At 40.9% G+C, this 15,234-nt stretch overlaps 1 long non-coding RNA gene across 1 annotated transcript; it reads left to right on the forward strand.

The window, feature by feature from the left end:
- The first annotated feature begins 1,127 nt into the window (after positions 1 to 1,127).
- LOC136117316 (uncharacterized) lies at positions 1,128 to 2,574 on the forward strand. Its single transcript, XR_011605337.1, has 3 exons — positions 1,128 to 1,914; positions 2,030 to 2,086; positions 2,152 to 2,574. It is a non-coding gene; the product is annotated as an uncharacterized lncRNA (long non-coding RNA).
- Positions 2,575 to 15,234: the final 12,660 nt, after the last annotated feature.

Here is a 15,234-nt window from a genome sequence, read left to right on the forward strand (position 1 = left end):
AACTACATTAAAAAAAGAACTTCTGGAAAAAGATACAACAAAAACAGCTACATCAACAACTACAACCCCAACCAATCTTTTTGATTTTAATAGCGAAAATGAAAGTGTTGATCACATAGAAAATAAAACCATAGGAGATGAAAAATCAGAAAAAATTAATATGGGTATAAATGATAGTGAGAGAGAATTTGAAAACGTAAGTCGAGCACCAACATTTAGTAATACGTCTCAAGAATTAGTGTTGGGGATCAGTAATAGTGATACAGAATTTGAAAGTGTAAGTCGGGTTCCAATAAAAAGGAACACTACTCATAAATAAAAAAGCACTGAAAACATACACAACTCTCAAATCGAATTCACAAAGAGAGGTATAATTGAGAATTTTAAGCAAAAACAAGGAAGAACGCTATAGTCGAGTACCTCGACTATCAGATACCCGTTACTCAGCTAAATGGAGATATGCAAGCAGCAAAGCGAGATTAAAATGCGCCACCTACCGGCGGTATACAGATTTAAGCGTTATGGGCGTTAGAGTGGGCGTGGCAAATTTTTTTTTGGATCAATCGATAGGTACTGACGAGACCAATACATTTCAGTTACAATTTTTTATCTAGCATGAAAATTGTGGGCGTCACAGGTTTTTGCGGTTTGTGGGCGTTAAAGTGGGCGTGGCAAACTTTTTTTTGAGTCAATCGATAGGTAATGACGAGACGAATACATTTCAGTTAAAATTTTTTATCTAGCATAAAAATTGTGGGCGTCACAGGCTTTCGCGGTTTGTGGGCGTTAAAGTGGGCGTGGCAAATTTTTTTTTAGGTCAATCGATAGGTATTGATGAGAACATTACATTTCAGTTAAAATTTTTATTCTAGCATCAAAACTGTAGGAGCCACAGTTTTGGGCGGTTTGTGGGCGTTAGAGTGGGCGTGGCACTCTACTGAAACAAACTTGCGCTGCGCAGGAATCTCAGGAATCTGCGTGCCTAATCCCAGTATTGTAACTCTCATAGTTTCCGAGATCTCAGCGTTCATCCGGACAGACGGACAGACGGTCAGACGGACAGACGGACAGACGGACAGACGGACATGGCTAGATCGACTCGGCTAGTGATCCTGATCAAGAATATATATACTTAATGGGGTCGGAAACGCTTCCTTCTGCCTGTTACATACTTTCCGACGAATCTAGTATACCCTTTTACTCTACGAGTAACGGGTATAATTAGTTGAAAATGAAAGGAGAATAGGAGGGCATATGGATTTGGGAAGAAGGGGTCTAAACAGATTCTTTACCATCCAATACAAAACTGCTACAGTAGGAGTTAAATGTCATTACAATAATATATATAGAAGAACACATTCTAGGCGAAGTTTAAGTAAATCTAAGCGTATGAATTTAAAATATTTATCTAATCGCCACCGCCACCAAAAATCTAAACGCAATACTAATACCCCCTTAGCAACTTTAAGAATAAATTGTTTTGAATTTGCAGAAGTTTTATCCCAAACAGTAATTAATGCAGAGAGACGAAAAGATAGGATTGTCTATGAAAAAATATCAAAGGATGCTGATCTTCTCTCCAAACAAGAAAGTAAAAGAGAAGAGATAGAAGAAGAAGAAACAGGTTGTCTTAGTGATGGTCCACAAATCCAAGAAATTGAAATAGAGGAAGCAGAAAGAATTAATGGAATATATTTAAGAAAGAGAAATTTAGCAGCTCAAATGATGGTTGAATATTTAAATAAAAAAGAAAGTCAGATTAGCACAGATAAAATATCAATTAACGATATTAACGATTTCAAAATAACTAATAGTGATATTATATCATAATCTGATTGAGTAGGGAAATATGTTTGTTTTTACAGAATATAAAAATAGAAGATGAAAATAATAATTCGAGTAAATTAAAAAAAGGTGAGTTTAATATATATATATATATATATATATATATATATATATATATATATATATATATATATATATATAATTTTATATACTAATATATATATATATATATATATATTTTCAGAACTCCAAAACATAAATAAAAAAGTTGAAAATAATATTTCGGATGGAGCTCAAAAAGGTTGGTTAAATACATATAAAATAATATTTGTATATATATATATAGTAAAATATTTATATTTTCAGAACTGCAAAACATTAATAAAAAAGAGGATGGCAAATTTTCTCATAATTTGTATGGTGATGACGATGATGATGATGATGACCATGATACAATCCTTTATGATGATGAAAATCCGGAACCATGTATTCCAAGATCATCTAGTGAGGATGAAACTATTCTTGTTGAGGGTGGTATAGATAACTATGTTCAAACTATACCGTTTAATTTAGATGAAGATAATGATAAATACATTAAATCAATTCCTTTAAGTAATGATGACAATAAAGTATATAGATTACAGGGTGGTATAGATAACTATAAACAAACTGTACCACTAAATATAGAAGAAAGTAAGCAAATTGAATGTAATTCAAAGAAAATATTGTAATTCTTCTGTTAAATTCAAATTTTCATGTTCTGTTAATTCTCATAAATTTTAACATTACCTTGTAAGTGAAAGCGATGTTTGTTCTGTTAAATAAAAATTTTATAATAATAATATTGTGAATTGTAATATTTGGTTTATACATTACCTTACATTTTACCCTTTAAATAAAAAAGCGTTGTTTGTTCTGTCTTATTTACAATTATAGAGTACATTTATTCATTTTTTTTATCATTTAGTAAACTTAATTCTAATTCTGTACAAAACATTTCAAATTCACATTCATATATATTTTTGTGAAATTTTTCTATTTCATTCTCTTGATAATTATTTCTATTAGAACAATTCTCTATTTCTTTTATTCTTTGTTCATAAACATAAATGTTTGAATCCATTTCATTAAGTTTATTTTCTAATCTTTTTTCATCTATTTTATAATGGCCATATTGTAGTGTATTAATTTTATTGTCTTGTATAAGAACCTTTGTGTCTTTATGACTGAGAACTACTTTTTTACATTTAATTGTTGATAAAAGATGATTTTTAGATTTAATCATTGACATAGAGCCTACCACTTCCTCTTCCGAAAACAAACATTTTTTAAAACTATTAAAAGTTAATTGATCTATTGCACTTCTTTTAACACCCTTTGATTTTTTCACTGTTTTTTCAGAGCTGTCATTACTATTAGATGTTTTAAAGGCATACATTTTTGATCTCAAACCAACAAATTCAGTCATAGGTCTTCCATTGAGTTCATCTTTAAAAAAACCCAACCTTTTTTTATTAGCTTTAGGAAAATTATAGAGATTAAGTAATTCATCAGAATAATCTGATGTATCAAACTTCATCTCAACATCATTCTGAATATCTTTATAAAAATCTTCAGTGTTAATGGTATATATAAAAGAATCTGTATCCATCTAATTTAATTGAACATTTTCATTGTATTTAGGTTTGATATAATTATAATGAAAATCATACATTTTCCATTTCGATAAATCTAATACAGCAAAACCTAAATATAAAGGTTTGTTGTACAACACATTTAATCTTTTCATTTGAAAGGCAAAGAAGTTTTCTGAAAACTGTTTGACACTATGGAAGTTTGACTTTGAAATAAGAGATCTACCACAATGCCTTTTTGGACCAGAAGAATCGGATGGTGAAGCACTTTCCCATTCAGTAATTAATTTAATATTAACGCGCTTATCGACATTTTCCATCGTTTTACCGTAGACAGCATTATTTAAAAGTTTAAAAAAATCTTTTTCAAATGTATTTTTTGCATTAGTTCTATGGAATGTATTCAAATCAATATATGTTTTTAGCCAAGGTTTCTGAAAGAAGCGAAGACCTCTATGAATTTTTGTTAGAATTAATCCATTTTCTATACACTGTTGAAGATTTTTATAATGAATTATATATTTTTCTTTATCCCTTAAATCAGCAATTAATTTTTTTATTTTGTCTGACTTTGTTGGTAACTGATTATTACAACAAAATGGAAGGTCATTATGTTTATCGTGCAATTTTAAAGGATATTTTAAATCTACCTGAAAAATATATCCATATTCACTATCATCTGCAATCTCAGCAATGTTTATACTATCAAGTTCCCCCCTTGAAATCCATTCAAAACCTCCATATGGTAAAGATTGTGACATAGCCAAACCATATAAATTATTTGCATCCAAATAAATCAAATATGATGATTTTTGAGTACTATCAAAATTCTCAACATATTTATTATTTGCTTTAGCATATCTACATGTACATTAAACTAAGCCACCACGAATACCACTTTGAATAAATTTATACTGATCTATATCAGTTAATAAATCTAATTCAATTTTAGTACATTTTAACATAGCTTCCCATGATAATCCTGGTGTAGTGAAAAAATGTGCTGGATCAAGTGAATAAATTTTACTACAAAGTCTTTGAAAGTTTTCAAAGACATCAGACATTAATAAAACATCTGTTTTTAAATATAATTCTAAATAATCTTTAAGATTATTACAAGAAAACTCATTCCATACCTTTTGTGCGTGAGTATAATTTTCAACTGAACATTAATTTTCGGTTAAGGAACTATAGAAAGCTTCTCTAGGAGGTAATTTACTTTCTTTTAATTTCTCAACTGAATCTAAATATTCATATGGAAATACACCCTTTCGTCGCATTAAGTTGAAATGATTTTCATTAGGGAAAAATGATCTTGTTATACACATTTGTTCACTATCTAGATTTGAAGCTAATGTATCTAAAGCAGAAGGCATAAATCGAAACGAGTCTAGAAAACGGATTTCAAAGTTATCACCATTACTTAAAGTTATAATTTTTGAAATTGATATATATTGTTCCTTATTTAATGGAATTACCTTTATTTCACCAGGTATGACTGCCAAATCTTAAATAAATAGATGGCAATCATACCTGGTGAAATTGTGGAAGAAAACAGGAATAAATTTTGGAACTGTATATTTTAAATTACACTCATTATGTGCTGCCCCCCTAAATTTTCCTGTGAAGTGACAGTGATCCCTAACTCTGTCTAATAAAAGAGGAGTGTTGCATATATGACAATTATTAGATTTTTGGAAATCATCTTCTTCAACATCTGAGATTATTAAAGAAACAGATTTTGAAATATAGTTTTCATATATAAAACTTAAATTTTCTATTAGTGATAACAGGAAATTCATTCCCGAGTTAAATACAGTTTCTAAGACAAACTTATCTAAACTGTTATCATGTGCACACTTTATATAGTATGCATATGAAACAGGTCTATGTATATTTATAATATTTAAATTTAATGTTTCGTTTTTATTAATTGGTTGAAGGATGCATTCAAAGTCAGCGTAAACTGTGAATGGGACCATCACTTCCTTTTGAACATTTGTATACCGTAAAGTGGCATCCTTCATATTGGGTAAACGCGAGACTTTTTTCCCACAGACTTCTGAATGCCGGTTGGCAGCATCTTCACTCAATGAGTAATTTAAGCAAATTTGACAGAACCATTTTTTTGATTTGTCTCTCGAAACTTGAGAGGAAACCAAACTAAAACAAGGAAGAACGCTATAGTCGAGTACCTCGACTATCAGATACCCGTTACTCAAAGGGAAATGGAGATATGCAAGCAGCAAAGCGAAATTAAAATGCGCCACCTACCGGCGGTAGACAGATTTAAGCGTTATGGGCGTTAGAGTGGGCGTGGCAAATTTATTTTTGGATCAATCGATAGGTATTGACGACACCAATACATTTCAGTTCAAATTTTTCATCTAGCATCCAAATTGTGGGCGTCAGAGGTTTTCGCGGTTTGTGGGCGCTTAAGTGGGCGTGGCAAACTTTTTTTTAGATCAATCGATAGGCATTGATGAGAACAATACATTTCAGTTAACATATTCTATCTAGCATCAAAACTGTAGGAGTTTCAGTTTTGGGCGGTTTGTGGGCGTTAGAGTGGGCGTGGCAGTCTACTGAAACAAACTTGCGCTGCGTAAGAAGCTCAGGAATCTGTACGCCAAATCTCAATAGCCTAACTCTCATAGTTTCCGAGATCTCAGCGTTCATCCGGACAGACGGACAGACGGACAGACGGTCAGACGGACAGACGGACAGACGGACAGACGGACATGGCTAGATCGACTCGGCTAGTGATCCTGATCAAGAATATATATACTTAATGGGGTCGGAAACGCTTCCTTCTGCCTGTTACATACTTTCCGACGAATCTAGTATAGCCTTTTACTCTACGAGTAACGGGTATAACAAGGGAGAACGCTATAGTCGAGTACCTCGACTATCAGATACCCGTTTCTCAGCTAAATGGAGATATGCAAGCAGCAAAGCGAGATTAAAATGCGCCACCTACCGGCGGTATACAGATTTAAGCGTTATGGGCGTTAGAGTGGGCGTGGCAAATTTTGGATCAATCGATAGGTATTGACGAGACCAATACATTTCAGTTAAAAATTTTTATCTAGCATGAAAATTGTGGGCGTCACAGGTTTTTGCGGTTTGTGGGCGTTAAAGTGGGCGTGGCAAACTTTTTTTGGGTCAATCGATAGGTATTGATGAGAACATTACATTTCAGTTAAAATTTTCTATCTAGCATCACTGTAGGAGCCACAGTTTTGGGCGGTTTGTGGGCGTTAGAGTGGGCGTGGCAGTCTACTGAAACAAACTTGCGCTGCGTAAGAAGCTCAGGAATCTGCACGCCAAATCTCAATAGCCTAGCTCTCATAGTTTCCGAGATCTCAGCGTTCATCCGGACAGACGGACAGACAGACAGACGGACATGGCTAGATCGACTCGGCTAGTGATCCTGATCAAGAATATATATACTTTATGGGGTCGGAAACGCTTCCTTCTGCCTGTTACATACTTTCCGACGAATCTAGTATACCCTTTTACTCTACGAGTAACGGGTATAAAAAGATAAACACAAGAAAAAAAAATTTTTTTTTTTAAGTATGAAAGCAAATAAATATTATGAAATTTAAAAACAAAAACAGGTAAAAGATATAATAATGATAAAATGATAAAACAACTTACTTTGAGAGATTTTTTATCCAAGTATAGTGTGCTTTACATCCTTCCTCCAGTATCAACATATTTATATAATTTCTCCTCACTTCAGGGGAGTAAAATATGGGCCCGAATATAACTCCATCGTCGAATCCAAAAAGTGTAATATTTATGTCTTTATTTATTTCCATAAATTTCGATATATCCGCAGGCTTTAGTGGAAATTGCAATCCAGTGAAATTTAGTGTGATCCCATTGACTTGAATTACTTCATCATTTATATTCACTTTATAGCTTGTGCATCTATTCGCATTCTTATTTAGTTTACTTAATGCTGCGATTAAGCTCCATTTAAAACAATATTCATCATCTGTGTTTTTTACGTTTATAATTGCTTTTTTTCCTTCTAAACAAGAGGGTAGTTTTATATAAGATGATCCTCTTAAGGGTGAATATTGATTAATGTTCATCTCCAATCGAGTGAGATGAAGCAAAGTCCATCCACTATCCCTTTCTTGGAATTCTTCCATCCTCGCCAAAATTTTTTCCATGTGCTCCTTATATTCATTTTCAATGTTCGAATAGGCACTAATTATTGTCATCTTACTTTGAAATGACTTTATTTCAATACATTCCTTTTCTTCCTTCAAAAGTCCGTACTCTCCAAAAAGTTCAAAATTTATTTTCACCGATGCATAACTTTCCAACAATGGATACAAGTGAGGTAGAAAAGCTTCTCCTGCTTCCTCCATAAATTGTGTTGGATAAATTACATCATTGTTGGTGTTTTCATATAAGTAGTGAACAATCCTTCCTTGAAATCCAGAACTGATTTTTTTTATCCTTGAATCCACTGGTTCAACAACATTCTTCTTGTGTTGCTCCGTTCGCAGATGATGAGCCCACGAAATGTTACCCGATAGGGTAATGTTGCACTTTCCACAATACTTATTCATTTTTTTTTTTGTTTTGATTTTTTTCTTTTTTTGGAAGTATTGTATTGTTACTTGTACTTTTCACTTTGTTATACTTTACTTTTACTGTAAAGTATTTTATGTTTTATCAATTTGATAAGTTTACACAACACAAATCTGGGTAGTTCACAGTTCACACAACTTTACTTTACACTTGGTAAAGTATTTTAATTTTTATCAATTTGATAATCTCGCACAAATCGAATTCGGATGGAACGTAAGTTAACACAACTTTACTTTAGCTTTGAATTACCGGAGGGTTCACACGACGATTCTAGATGGTTCGCTCAACTCAAATAGTTTTCTAAAACTGAACTACTTTCCACATTTCTCCTTAACACATACATTTTTTGAAAACTTAGAAGGTAACCGTTTTCTCTTTCTATAAGCGCATGAGAATAAATTTTCAAATATGATTAAAGAAAAACGTATTTGACTAAACAAACGATCTCATTTGTTTTTGTGTATAAATGTGTATATTCTGTTAGGAACCACCACCACAAGCACCGCCACCACCACCATCCCTCTTACACTCCTACGCTTACTTTCCCATCTAATGCTCGCTAAAGAGGGGAGAGGTTACCGAACTCACGCTTGTTTCACACAACAAAAGTATGCGGTCTAATATCTCTCAAACCAACACCTTTTGACCACAAGACCGTAGCCAGGTGTCACCTACAACCCTAATTGAATCAACAAAACGCCCACGCATAACAAAACAACTTCCCTTCCTCCTCCTCCTCCGCCTAAATATAGTTTTACAAATTCATACGCATGACAAGACACCCCTTGTAAAACGAATAGTTTTCTAAAACTGAACTACTTTCCACATTTCTCCTTAACACATACATTTTTTGAAAACTTAGAAGGTAACCGTTTTCTCTCCCTTGTAAGCGCATGAGAAAAAATTTTCAAATATGATTAAAGAAAAACGTATTTGACTAAACAAACGATCTTATTTGGTTTTGTTCTGTTAGGAACCACCACCACAGTCACCATTTTGACCACAAGACCGTAGGCAGGTTACACTAACAGGTGTCACCTACAACCCTAATTGAGTCAACAAAACGCCCACGCATAACAAAACAACGTTTTTGTTACACTCCCACGCTCACTTTCCCATCTAATGCTCGCTAAAGAGGGGGAGGTTACCGAACTCACGCTTGTTTCACACCACAAAAGTATGCGGTCTAATATCCCTCAAACCAACACCTTTTGACCACAAGACCGTAGGCAGGTTACACTAACAGGTGTCACCTACAACCCTAATTGAATCAACAAAACGCCCACGCATAACGCGTTCTAACCCAAGTTAGAAGCAACATAGTGACCTGTGTGCAACCATTGCACTCCACAAAATCCTACGCATGACAAGACACCTCCTATCACACACGCAAGCCAGGTGTCACCTACAACCCTAATTGAATCAACAAAACGCCCACGCATAACGCGTTCTAACCCAAGTTAGAAGCAACATAGTGACCTGTGTGCAACCATTGCACTCCACAAAATCCTACGCATGACAAGACACCTCCTATCACACACGCAACCCAGGTGTCACCTACAACCCTAATTGACTCAACAAAACGCCCACGCATAACGCGTTCTAACCCAAGTTAGAAGCAACATAGTGACCTGTGTGCAACCATTGCACTCCACAAAATCCCACGCATGATAAAACACCCCTATCACACACGCACCTTTAGCGTGAGAAAAAGACAAGACAAAACAAGACATATCAAAACACCACTCTCTCACACTCCTACACACCACTTTCTAACCTCATTAAGTGACCTGTGTGCAACCATGCTCATCTAACTAGGGTCAGCAACACCCCCTTTTTGACTTAATTATGCTAATTAGGTCATTAGAACACCTGTGTGCAACCATGCGTGACTAATTAGGGTCACCCCCACCTCCTTTTTTGACATGATTTATTACCTAGTGAGCCAGCTCCCGTATTACCTATCTACTGCGGTCGATTCCTCGGATCGCGGTTGCGCCTCCGGTTGCTGTGGCTTGGTGTATCGCGGCGTGGGTTGCAGGCCGGCCTCCACGGCAGCGTGGCCAACGGGGCTCCTCCGTCGCTGTCTCGGGCTTCGTCCGTGAGCCACTCCCCCTCGTAGCGGGGAGTGGGTGGCACCTCCGGCAGCCACCGCGGAGGGGATGGCGCGCAGGGCTCGTCCCCATCCTCGCTCCTCAGACTGGGCTCCTCGGCTGCGTACCTGGAGGTGAGTGGAACTTCCCACGAGTCCTCCACCGGTGCCTCCCACAGCCGTCGCTCCTCTTCCTCCGCCTCTCGCAAGCGGGCATGCCATCGCCGCCTCGTGGTCCTGCCGCAGTCGCGTCTGCCATCTCGCCTCCTCCTCCGTCGACCGCTGCTGCTCCTTGTCCGACGGCTCCCGGTCTCGGAACCGTTTCCGAGTCTCCTCGGTGGCCCGACAGACCTCCTCCAAGTGGCTCCTCGGGAGTTCCGCTCCTCCGACGTCCGTCGTCCCGCGCGGTATCCGACCGCCCGCCGCCGCTGTGGTTCGTTGTACCTCCCGGTTCCGTAACCCACTTGCTTGAGGCCCTACCTTGATCACCCTTGGTGAGTATCCTTGGAAGTTGTCCTTGGGCCTACACCTTGCTTCGGGGCGTTCCTGGTTGGTATCCTTGGTATCCTTGGGGCATTATTGGGGTATCCTTGAGGTGTCTTTTGAGTACTATTGGGGTATCCTTGGGTATCCTTGGGGCATCGTTGGGCTATCCCTAGGGTATCCTTTGGGTACACTTAGAGGAATTGTTTGGGGTGTCCTTCGGGTATCCTTAGGGTATCGTTGGGCTATCCCAAGGTATCCTTCGGGTGTCCTTTGGGTACACTTAGAGGTATTGTTTGGGGTGTCCTTCGGGTATCCTTAGGGTATCGTTGGGCTATCCCAAGGGTGTCCTTTGGGCACACTTAGAGGTATTGTTGGGGTGTCCTTCGGGTATCCTTAGGGTATTGTTGGGCTATCCCAAGGGTGTCCTTCGGGTGTCCTTTGGGCACACTTAGGGTATTGTTGGGGTATCCTTGTTGACGTGATGTGCTTTCGCTACTGTTGTTGTCGACCTTGTCCGTGTCCTTCCCGCCTGACCTAACCACGGATGATTCTGGCAACTGCCCGACGCTAAATCCTGTTGCCATTGCGGGCGGATCCCTATATGTTACCCGTATCCTTGTGATGTTTTGTAAGTGTCCCTTTCGCCTGGCGTAATTGCGGATGACTCTGGCAACTGCCCGTCGCTGAATCCTGCTGCCTTGCGGTTGGATCCCTATATGTTACCCGTATCCTTGTGCCGTTTTGTAAGTGTCTCTTCCGCCTGGCGTGATCGCGGATGACTCTGGCAACTGCCCGATGCTCAATCCTGCTGCCTTGCGGTTGGATCCCTATATGTTACCCGTACCCTTGTGCCGTTTTGTAAGTGTCCCTTCCGCCTGGCGTGATCGCGGATGACACTGGCAACTGCCCGACGCTGAATCCTGCTGCCTTGCGGTTGGATCCCTATATGTTACCCGTATGACCTATATTTATGGTTGATCTTTCTGCGTGGCGTTTGGATGACTCTCGCTTCGGCCTGACGCATAATCCTTTGGCCTCGCAGTCTGGATTAACGGGAAATCCTTATCCATGTCCTTGTGCTATCCTGATTGTCTTTTCCGTGTGGCGTATGGATGACTCTCGCTTCGGCCTGACGCCTAATCCTGTCGCCTCGTACCTGTTGTTAGACATCTGACGTTTCTGCTGTCAGCTCGTTTAATTATTGCTTGAGCTCGCCAACGTGAACTGTCTTTTCTTTCTTCGACTCTGTGTGGCGAATTTTGCAGATCACTGGCCGCTTTGGACAGGTGATGTTCCTTGGCCCACACTATGTCGCCCACCGCTGGTCACCATTGCCTCCTTCTCAGATTGTAGTGTCTGGCTTGGTCCTGGGACGCCTGTTCCATATTTCGCCGCACGATCTCAAATACCTCTCTTAGTTTGTTGGCATTTTCCTCAGGGGTCTCCGTAGCTCGTCCAGTGCCTAGGGTTTCCTTATCATATAGGCTGCTGGGTAGACGTGGTTCCCTTCCCTGAGTAAGAAACGCCGGTGTATGGCCGGTGGATTACGATGTGCTCGTGTTCACTGCTAGCATAATCTCCGGCCACTTCTCGTCCCAGTTTCTCTGGTCCTGCCCTGCGAACTGCGCCATCATGGTCTTGACCGTTCTGTTTGCTCGTTCGGTCGGAGTCTCTTGTGGTGTGTATGGCGCGGTGAATTGTTGACTGATACCCATCTCAGCCAGGAAATTTTTAAATATGCGGCTTGCAAACTGTACTCCATTGTCCGTTATGACCACCTTCGGGACCCCGTACCTTGCGATTATGCGCTCCCTAAATGCCCTTTTGAGCGACTCTGCCGTCGCACTGCGTAGGGGCACCAGTTCCGTCCATTTCGAAAACCTGTCTATCATGACCAGCAGCATTTGGTTCCAGTGCTTAAATCTTGGTAGGGGTCCAACGAAGTCTGCACATACCGTGGCCCATGGTTCGTCCGGCACTTGGGTCAACATCTTCCCGGCCGCCTGCATCTGATTGGGCTTAAACCGCATGCAAATCTCGCATTTTCGTACGTGGGCTCGGGCGTCTCTATGCATGCCTGGCCAGTAGTATCGGGCTGGACACTGTTTCTCATAGCGACTTTGGGACGCACATCTTCCATGACGCGACGTCTTCACTGCCTGCTCGGTGAGGTATGTTTCTGTACAGTGTCTCACCATCCATGACATAGTCCGGGTACTTCTGTGGTTGGGTCCTTATCTTTTCGCCCATGTCCTCGATCCAGCTGCACCCTCCTGAAGTTATTGTTGCCGACGCCTCTTTTACTCCTCTTAGCGTCTCTGGTAGTGGTTGTCTTGATAATGCGTCGGCCACCACGTTTAGCTGACCCTTTCTGTACGCTATCTCAAAGTCGTCCATCTGGCGATCCTTCCTGAAGGGCTTTCGATGCTGTTGAGCCACTTCAGGGCCATGTGGTTGGTTACTACTTTAAAGTGGTAACCTTCCAGATATGGCCTGAGCTTCCGGATCGCCCAGACGATCGCCAAGCACTCCTTCTCTGTTGTTGAATAGTTCTTCTCCGCGCCGTTCAGTGTTCGGCTCGAATAGGAGATTACTCTTTCGCCCTTTTCGGTGTCCTGGGTCAGTATTGCTCCGATGCCGTAGTCGCTGGCGTCTGTTTGCAGGATGAAAGTTCTACTGAAGTCCGGGCATGCTAGCACCGGATCTGCCACGAGTCTTGCCTTTACTTCCTCAAACGCCATCTGGTGCTCTGGTGTCCACTCCCACTTACTGCCTTTGCGCAGCAGGTCATTCAGGGGTTTAACGATTCTGGAAAAATCTGGTACAAATCGGCGGTACCACGACGCTACTCCTAGGTATTGCCGAAGTTCTTTGACGGTCGATGGCGGTTCCAGTTCGGCGATGGCGGCTACTTTTTCTGGTTCTGTTCCTATTCCCTCACTTGTCACTCGATGTCCCAGGTACAGCAGTTCCTTTTTAAAGAATTGGCATTTTTCTGGATTCAGCCTCAGGTTTGCCTCCTTAAGACGCCGGAACACTTCTTTCAGGTTTCTTTTGTGTTCTTCCAGCGTGCAACCGATCACAATTATGTCATCCTGGTAAGCGAATGCGTGAGGTGGCATCTCGGGGCCAATTACTTGGTCCAAAACTCGCTGAAACGTTGCCAACGCCTAGTGAAGTCCGAATGGCATTACCCTCCACTGAAACAGACCTTTGCCTGGTACCGTGAACGCCGTATATTGCCTGCTACTCTCTTCCAGTGGGATTTGCCAGTATCCATCCTTCAGGTCCAAACTGCTGATGTACCGCGCTTCCCTTAGTTGGTCCAGGATGTAGTTTATGCGAGGCATTGGGTAGGCATCCTTAACTGATTTCGCGTTGATCTGCCTGAAGTCGACACACAGTCTCCACTTGCCTGTCTTCTTTTTCACCATCACGATGGGGGAGCTGTATGGGCTCTTTGAATGCTCTATGAACCCAAATTGGAAAAGCTCGTCCACCTTTGCGTTGATTTCCCCTTGAATTTTCGGGTTTTTGGGGTAGTATCTCTGCTTGATTGGCTTGTCATCCTTCATTTTGATCTGGTGTTCTGTCATATTCGATTTTCCCGTCATTGTGCCGAAGTCTGCCAGCTCTGCTTCAAGAAACGCCGTAGTATCGTCCAACTCGTTTACTTGTTGAACGAGTGCTACTGATAGCTTCTCCTCGAGCCATCCAATGTGTCGGTTCCTGGCTGGTATTATTATCTCGTGTCCAGCACACCTTATCTCGGTTCCGACTTGTTTCAGGAAGTTCCATTCCAACACTAGTGGATCCACTACTCCGGGTAAAGTCAACAGGCTGATGGTCACTTGTTTGTTGCCGAATTTGACCTCCACCTCGAGCTGCGCATCAATTCCGCCGCACCTTCCATCTGCCAACCTAACTTGCCGTCTCGTCTTTGTAATCCTTCCTAGAGCAGCAATATTGTCCGCCAATTCTTCGGTCACGAAGCTTGCCGTTGCTCCGGTGTCGATTGTGGCTTTGTAGCTGTTCCCACCAATCATCACAGCTGCGGACAACTGCTGCTCCTCCTCGATTAGCTTGCCCGTTAGTTTGGAAAGGTGGCATTGTGCGATCCCCGCTCGCCTCTCTGCGGCTGAGATCGCTGGCCATTTCCCGATCGTTGGCAGCAATCGACGCTCCTGACACCCACCTTGCCGCATATCCAGCAAAATAACAGCCGCTGGTTTCGACATCCTCTAGCCCAGTGTCCGTTCCCACCGCATTTCCGACAGGCCTCCTGCGGGTCTGTGATATGGGTGGCCTCTTGTGGCCTCTGTGTGTTGCTTGGTGGCCTCCACAAGGTATTGTTTGGCTGTCTCTGTTGCTGCGGGGGTGGTGCCCAATGGCCTCCGCGTGGTGCGTCTGTTGCCTGCTGTAGTCTGGCTTGGTGTGGTGGTGACCAATGGTCGTTTCCTCGTGTTCTGGTTATCTACCTCCTCGCATCTTCTGCATGTCACCTGTGTTGGTGACGCCGACCTGGTCCTTGAGAACTTGTTCTCCTGTGCGAAGACTTCCCGTTCCTTTTCAAGTTCTTCGTACTCATCGGCTAGGATCATTAGCGTGTCCAGGTCCGACACT

This window comes from Drosophila suzukii (assembly GCF_043229965.1).
Source record: "Drosophila suzukii chromosome 2 unlocalized genomic scaffold, CBGP_Dsuzu_IsoJpt1.0 scf_2c, whole genome shotgun sequence".
NCBI lineage: Eukaryota > Metazoa > Arthropoda > Insecta > Diptera > Drosophilidae > Drosophila > Drosophila suzukii.